This window comes from Malurus melanocephalus, unplaced genomic scaffold, assembly GCF_030028575.1.
Source record: "Malurus melanocephalus ecotype Western Australia unplaced genomic scaffold, MMel_1.1 scaffold_9, whole genome shotgun sequence".
Classification (NCBI taxonomy): domain Eukaryota; kingdom Metazoa; phylum Chordata; class Aves; order Passeriformes; family Maluridae; genus Malurus; species Malurus melanocephalus.
In genome coordinates this window covers 1,735,517-1,744,457 of record NW_026623241.1, presented here as the reverse complement: position 1 = coordinate 1,744,457, position 8,941 = coordinate 1,735,517, and positions in this window count along the sequence as shown.

Here is an 8,941-nt window from a genome sequence, read left to right as displayed (position 1 = left end):
TCATTTTCAAACCAATTTTTTTTTAAGTCATGACTATGACAAGAAAAAGAAAACTTTGTTTCTGTTATGGATCTGATCCAACTCTAAGGAAAGCATTTTTCAGTTCATATTAAATGGATTAGCTACTATACATTGCAATTAATGCAGCAGCTCAATGAAAGCAAAATGAGAGGAAAGACAAGGGATTCCATCTTTTGGGACAGATAGGTTTCAGAGTAAATTTTTGACATTATCAGATGCTAAAAATCAATTATTACATAGTAATTAGTGCAGCAGTTCAAATAATGTACTCTTTCAAAAACTAGTTAACTGAAACACTCACCATGGAAAACCTTATTGTTTCCTCCTTCAAAGAGTGGATTGGGATGAGAACAGGGTAATCTGGAGAAAGAGAACATAAGGAGATTATGAAAAAGATCATCAATGTAATAAGATTTTTGTCATGAAGAGGGACGATTGCAATAAAAATCTTCTCAACTCCATGAAGATCACACTTACCATATTCAGGAGACTCATAAAATTCCTAGTCAATAGGAGCCAGGTCAAAAATAGAAAAATATGCCTCTTTTTAAACAGATTTTTGTTACAGCATGCTCTGGATTTAACAAGTTTAGAGGGTCTCAGGGAAACTGCAGAAAGGATAAACTATGAGTTGCTACACAGACCTACCATACTTGAGCTGAGGAATTCTTTCACACGAAAGTTGTTTGATCTTTAAAGACTATTACAGGCCATGGTTATACAATTTTGTCCTGGTTAGATTGACTCTTGGTCTCAGCCAGTGAAACCATTCATATATTCCTGAAGCCTACCAAAACTATTAACTTGGAAGGACTGTGAGTCTTGTGGAACAAATGCTGCAGTGGCAAAAAGAAGTGCAGATCCTGCCATGAATGAGCATCGTTAAGTCGGTGCTTAATTATACACCTAAATATTCTCATCAAATTCTCCAAGAAACAGTAGAACTACTCTTAGGCTAGACAGAGTTGCTTGTAAGGATTCCTTGTGATGGGATAAGGACTATGAAATGCCCTTAGTTTTCACTAGAATATGCACTTTGCCTAGACCTACAAGAAATCAGAACCGTCATCACTTCTGGTATGTTTGTCACCATGCAATCCCTATAATCTGGCATATTTGCCAATTATTTTGAAAAAGACCTGGTTTCTGTTTCAGGTGACAAAACTTATCATATCACAGCTGAAAACAAGGCCAGGATTCTCACTGATTAGGAATAGAAGATAATTATATAAGCAAAGGAGAAATCTTCTGGGTTATGGAAAGCACCAGACTTGCACTATGCCTGCAGTGAACTGAATGCAAGGACAGAAATTTTGTTCCAAAGACTTGTCTTTCCTGTCCAGTCTGACCAATCCATGAAAGCACATTGGCAGCTGGGATAATGTCACGTAAACCCTAAGATTAGTTTCGTGCTTAAAGATGTGCTGAAGTGCTTTTCTGGACCTGGGCCAGATGCTCAGCATCTTCCAGGATCAAGTTCATATTTATGAGTGCTTCATAAGTGAAGAAAATCATAAAATTGAATGGTTTTGTTCCCATAAAAAGCGAGATATGAAGCACTTAATGCAAAGTAACCATGTGTTAAGTACTCATAGAACAATTTTTTCTTTGTTAATTAAGCAAAAATTTCCTATGGGTGGGGCATTTCCTGGCAGCTGATGTTGAGGCGAGAGTCGTGAGTTTTAATTGCCACTTAAATCTAGGGCATTTATTGAACAAACAGGTGGAGCATATCCTCTTTGAATGTATGCAAACAGCTTGCCTTATCATAGAGAGGAGAATGAGTTTTCTGATTGATTAGTTCCTTTTTATTCCAAGCAGGTTGTGGCCAATTGCAGTAACTGCAGATTTTCTGCATTGAATGTTAACTCAGATTGCATAGAAAACTAATTCAAAGAGAACACTTAGAGTTTTAAAATCTGCACTAACGTGAAAGAAAAAGAAATAACCAAGCAATCATATTCCATTTATAACTCCTGGAAATGAGAATAATTAATTGAATTATGTGGCTGAAAAGGAAATGAATCTATTTCAATCTGACAATTCTCACTAGTTCTGAGCAAGCAGCTCTTTCTAGGTTGACACTTTGTAGGATATAAGATTTAGCTAGGAACCAGATATTAAAGTACATTAAAGCAGTTACCAAGCTACATTCTGTGACCTGGAAAACAACTCAGTGGTTTTTATTTTTGTTTTTAACAGAGAGAGAAAGGGAAAATGCTTTAGTTAAATGTGTTCCATTTTATTCTAATAATAAGATGCTAGCATTTAGGAAAGCTTTCTCTCCTGTGAATCAGCTGCCAAGACAAAGGTAACTCATATAAACACCTCTCAGAGACAACACATTAATTTGTTGTATTCTCAGAGGTTTAGATGAGGAGATAGTGGATGATATTTAACTTTTCTCCCTGATTTAAATGCGTAATGGCATCGCTGAAGAACACTTTATAGCTAAGTAACTGTATAGTGGATCTAAGTCTTCATCCTTTCAGGATTACTTTATGCTTTTGATGTTCAGTAATTGAAGCCCCTCATTCCAGTATCAGTGTGTTAGTATATGTAAAGATGTAATTTGACTCAGCTGACTGGCTTGGTATTGTACTTTGTGCCATGTTTTACTTTTCTCACATGAACCAGACCCAAATTTCCAGATTAGCCTGCAAAGGGCTGTGTTTGATCTTTATTTATTTTTTATGACTAGGGGGAAAAAAAAAATTGCAAAATTTTTTACTACTGACTACTATTTTCTTTTTCTGCATATCTTTCTTCTATTTTGTATTTCTTCAAGAATAATTTTAGAGCTAAAATGGGAGGATGAAATACCTCTTTGTATTACACCAGACTGTTGAAAAGATGCTATTTTCTTGAGAGGAAAATAACGTGACCCTCGGATCATTTTGTGTGGTTAAATCTACACTGGGTTTATTTTGAAGGCAGTGTTTACCATAAGAACTGATACGTGAACTGATGTCTAAGCCACAGAGGGAAAGAAATAATAATTTAGAAGGAGCAATGGGGTTGTGGTTTAAAAGCAGGCCAAAGTTTAGTAGAAAACCCAAGTATTTGAAACCAGAGGGCCAAGGAAAGAACATGGTTAAAGGTCAGAGAGATGGCCAGCTAAATGAGGAATCACAACAATCAGCGATATTTGAATAGTGGTCACAGTGATAAACTAGAATTACCAGGGGAAAACATATTCTTATTTAGTACTGTGTCTCCGAGATGAGCTTCAAAATTACCTTTCTTCCATTATATGTCCTCCTTAAAGAGTTATTAAAATAGTTTTGCAGTATATTTTAATAGGATTTTTTTCCTAGTAAGGCCTTTTCTTTCAGAGCCTATATTTGAAGGTGACTATGGCAGTTTTCAGTGAGAACAGATAAAAACAGATCAAGAAGAACTACTCTTAGGACACTAACTAAAGCATTAAAAAAAAANAAAAAAAAAAAAAAAGAAAGAAAGGCATAAGCAAATCTGGATATTAATTTTATACAGAAAGAAACTTAAAATATTAGAAAACATTTGATCAGTTGCAATCATGGAAATCTATCTTAAAATTTTCCCTTAAAGCATCTGCATTCATTAAGGTAGAGTTAACTTCATTAAGAAAGTAAACATTGCGATGATTATTAAGAAAGTAAAGCTTGATCTATTACTACTCCTTGGGACMTAAATCTTTTCTCCAGGAAATTGAATATTTATTGTGTTATTTATTGAAAAATAAGGAAGCCATTTGGGCCTTTGTTTTAAGTCATTAATTTTAGCTTAAAATTGTGAAATGGATAAACATTATATATTATTAGTCTTGGTGCTCTATGTGAATGCACAACACAAGAAACAATTTGAAATGTGTAAAAATATGGGATGATTAAAACCAGCTTTTGCTGGAGGCCAGAAATGATATTTTAAATCATGAGCTTTATTAAAGCTTACATATTGGTGTTATGATGATTTTGCTGATACCATATTTGAAGAATGGTTTCCACAGAATGAGATTGGGATAAAGATGCTACCTTAGTGCAGAAAGGCCATTAGAGGAAAACAGGGGTTTTTTTTGTGTCTAAAACACAGCTGTTCAAAAGAACACCACTTAGATAAAGAGAAGCAGAATTATGTCATATCTTCGCACTAAAGGACTATGCTTGATGTAAGTCATTCCTTCAAAAGCTTAAAAGGAAATTGTGAAATTAATTGTGTAGAGAAGGTGACAATGGAAATATGAGACAGAATAATCCAATTCTACAAAAAGTATTTCAGCTCACAGTTAAAGTTTTATACATCTTTCTTCTTTTAAAATACTTGGCCTAAGGTGTCGACTTATGTTAGCTATCTAAAAATGAAATGTTTAATCTAAGAAACTGTCTAGAACATGGTGAGAAACATTACACTGCCTGTACAGTTTCCTGTGGGATGAAGTGACCTGGCTAATCAGTTGAGATGATTAGAAATGGCTTTTTAAAATTTTATTGGCAATCATTATCTACCAAGATTTCAAAGTTGATGACTAGATCAAATATTCGTCTCTGGATGTGTTTAAGGCCAGGCTGGAGGTAGATCTGAACAACCTGGTGTAGTGAGAGATATCCCTGCCCATGGAAGGCAGGTGGAACCAGATGATATTAAAGGTCACTTTTAACCCAAATCATTCAATGATTAGATGTGTTATTTCAAATCAATCTCACCACTGTTTTCACCCTTTATACTTTAAAGTCTTATCTTCATCACATATTTCTAGAGAGGCTCTAATCAGCTCTGAAATGCAAAGGGAAGGTGACAGACCTGTACCCTGAAAAAGTCTCTGCCTGTTTGCCGGCTCACACAAGTGACTTCTTCTTTCACTCAAAGTTGCCCCTGTGCCTAAATGATATTTCACCGCAACTTGCATGATCTTTATGCATGCATCACAGAATAAAACTAGTTCTGAATTTGTCTCAGTGCACAGCATTTATGTTCATTTCACCAAGAACGGCTGTTATTTTCTGCTATGAACTCTTGTGGTGATGGGCTATTTAATGTTTTTGTTTTTTTTTTTTTTTTTTTTTTTTTTTTTTTTTTTTTTTTAACATTATTTCATTACTGGCAGCACAGAAGTCTTAGAGCAGGCAAAATATAAGTCAACCACAACCTTCCTTTAATGCTACAGCTTAAGGTTCTGGTCTCTAGCAGCTTTCAAGCATCTGTCTCTTTCTGTTGCATTAATATGTAATGCTTTCATCCAAAATTTAGCTTTCTTTAAAGCTTGCCCTTATAGTTCTCTTTACAAGAGCACTAGATACTTGTAGGTCTACTTACCTTTTCTTATTTTCTTATTTTGAACACTTCTCAGTGGCTTATCTCTCTTGACTATACAGGAATTAGCTTGAGACAACATGCTTAACTTTTTGATGTTTAACCTTTCCTAACCTTTCTTTCTGGAAAGTTCAAACTTTTTTTTTTTCTCTTCCCTGTTTATCTCTCTTTTTCCAATTATCTATGCACTTTTTTCTCTTCAAGCTCTTTTTGCTACACTGTTCTAGATAATTGATTGTCTCGAAAGGAATTGAGGAGCTTTATTTCCTGATGCTTTCCTGCCAGATACTTGGCATGTGTTACCTTTTGCTTTTGCAGCACCACATTTAGCATCTGTCTAAAGAGATATAGCCAAGTGCTAGAAGAAAAAGAGCAATAAGATACTCGAGAATGCTTTTTCCTGTAATGATATTGCCATGAAGCTGGATGAATTTTACTTTTAATGAGAAAGTATTTAGGCAGAAGGTTTTATTATATAATTTTTCTAAAACAGTCACCTCAGTTTTGTATATGGAGAACTCTTATAACAATCTATATCTTTCAATAATGGAAGTCTGCTAAGAGATTAAAATTATATTTGTTAAGGAATAAGATAGAAATGTGTTCGAACCATATCAATATTAATATATATATAGCTGAATGTTGATTTAGTGACATTTTCATATGCTTGTTTAGTTATAGTTCTAGGAATTTTTAGGCAAATAAAGTAATTTTAACCCTATTCTTTTTATTATTTTTTGTTGTTATAATGTCAAGCATTTGCATCTAATTATGCTTATTCTTACTATTACTACGGACATATACTTCACAAATCATTTTAAAAAAAGACAAAATAACTATGATATAATTAAAAATCTGTCAAAACAAAAMCAAAAGCCATTAAACTTGATATCTCATTTCTAAAGCTCTGTAAAACAATCTCCTTTTACTGCTTGGTAATTGTCAGTTCCATGTTTCTTTTTCGATTACAATAAAGTGATTATGGAAATTRCAATGCTTATAAATATAACAAATAGTATCTATATTATCAGTAGACTGCAGCATCACCTATTTGTCGGGTTGTTCAACTGTGATATGTAAGAATGAAAATGTAATCCTAATGCAATTAAAAAGCCACTATTTTCTGTGGAATTTCACCTAATATGTTTTATTTGGACTAAGTTTTTGGAAGATTTCAGTAAAATTCAGTCATTATAAGGTAAGAAAGCTTTAATGCTGCTAAGAAATTATAGGAATTTGTCTGAGCATAGAATCATTTTGTTAGAAGAAAGATATCATGTGCTTGATAGGATTTGGTCAGGAATATGTTACATGTTATAGAGTAAAGGAAATGGTAAGATAGAAGTGAGAATTGCAGTTGAGGTTGTGGATATTAATTCAGCTGGGAGAGGGATGGATCCATGAGGAGGGGAAACATAAAGACTGAGAAGTTCCCCAAACACTGGCAGTGAATAAAGAACCTGTGCTCAAATAAGCAAAAACATGAGCAAAACAGTCTGGAGAAGCCCTGGCATGGGTTTTTTTTTATGTTACGTTTCCTTATATGTTGCATAAAAAGGGAAAAAAGCAAACTGTTTTGATGAGAAATGGGGAGCAAGAAGAAATTATTCTGTCTGAACAAGGAGTCTGGCAGGGTAACACTAGTAAGGAAAGGTGATCAAGCAAAAAGGTGAAGAAGGTGAGAGAATTAATAGGGACTAGATGAATTAGATATGAAATGGATAGCCTGAATAAATGAATACTGTAGTACACACTCATATTAGGAAATAATATAAGATGTAGAATAATAAGGGGGTCCGGTGTAATTTCTGGCAGAGTACTAAAGCAAAGTAAAATACTTCTCATCTGGGAAAAAAAACCAAAACCCGACTGCGCTCTGTGCTGTAAGTTTCATCAGGTAACTGCAGAGGGAGATAAGGATGAGGGTGGGGTGAAAGAGTAAGACGGACTGCAGGTTAGGCTGTGCTTGGTGAAAGCATTCATCAGAGTTAGTGTTTTTGAAACATTGCAGCTGGAGAATAGCAGCCAACAGAAGACATGTATAGGCTTAATATGTGTTTTTCAGACAAGTTTTGGTAATACACAGTGAAGCAGGAGGTGATCAAGATGGAGGAAAAAAAAACTCTCACACAAATAAAAACCCCCAAAGAACCTGTCTAGAAAACTACAGCTCTGTGTATATGTTCCTTGAGTTTGATTTTCTATCAAGCATTATATTGCATGATACCATCTCATAGCTCACCAATGAATTCCAGAACTTCTTAACTTTGATACAATGTTCTGAAAGCACTTCTAATATTATGTTAAAATGCTTTTATATGAGCAGCATTTAAAGCAGATATATTTGTCTGATACTAATAGTAGCAGAATTGACCAGGTTTTGTTCTGTTATCTAGAAAGGTAGTCTTCTGATAGAGAACTCATAATTCAAAGCTTTAGCCCTGTGAATAGCTCTTCTGGGATTTTCCTAGTTTAAAGACTGAGGGGTCTACTGCCTCCTACAATTGTTAAAGAGTGTAAGATATATAGTCAGAGATCACCTTCCTAACAGTCAGCACCAGTCTAAGCCTCTAATAGAGCTATTCTGAAGCAGCAACTTCAGAAGCAGTTGGGTCAGCATGGTTCCTTGGGGAATCATATAGATTTCTGGATGCCCAAAAGAAAAATTGCCATTGATACTGGCTGGCAGAGCTTAGCAGACCTAGGCTGTGAAACAGTTCTGCTGTACTCAGCCTCAGAAACACAGCAAGGCTGGCTGACTTAGTCAACTCTCTTACCTAACTAACTGGGTTAGTTTTGATTCCTGAAACAAGAAATAAAGTGTTACATTGAAATAAGTTAAATGTAAAGAATATTAAACATTCTGTTCTCTTAATGTATAGTTTGGTTTTGTTTTTTGTTTGTTTTGTTCTTTTGGTTTCTTTTCATGTGGAAACTGTAATCTGTTTTAAGGGAGGAAAAATAAGTCTAATTTTGTTATCTGTGTCCACATTTCCTTTTGAGAAAAAAAAAAAAAATTGAAAAAAGAAAAAAAAAACTTATCCTTCATCCAGGAGTAACAAACCAACAAATCAGTCTAGTTTTTCTAGTTCTAACAAACCAACAATCTAGTCTTTCCCAATGTTTCAAGTGGTCAGAAAAATTCAGGCTGGGATCCTTCTCAGTAGTTAAAATTGATCTAAATCCCAGAAAATATTTGATCTCATACAGATCTCTAGATCTTGAATTCAATGAAAATTCAGAAATCCCCAGTTGTAACCTGAAATTCTAAGCTCACGTGGACTTTTGTCTTGGTTTGCTTAGAGGTTTTTCTTATAAATCCAGAGAAATAAGTCACTGTTTTGCCTTTGACTGCTTAAAAGGAATAGTAAGATAACCTTAAAATAAGCTTTTCAGCATTAAGTGAGAAAACGAGTAAAATCTCTCAGCATTAGGCCAGATAAATGGTACCTGCCTATGGAATCCTGTGAGCAGCCCCTACCTGGATAGGGGACTGTGACTCCGGGGTGGAACTCCTCACTGGTGCATGAGGGGCTTCAGGGAGGGGTCTCCTTATGTCAAAGAAAATTATTAAATAAGAGTAAAAATTTCATTATGGGGAGGCACAAGACACAATAAAGGAAAAGGGAAG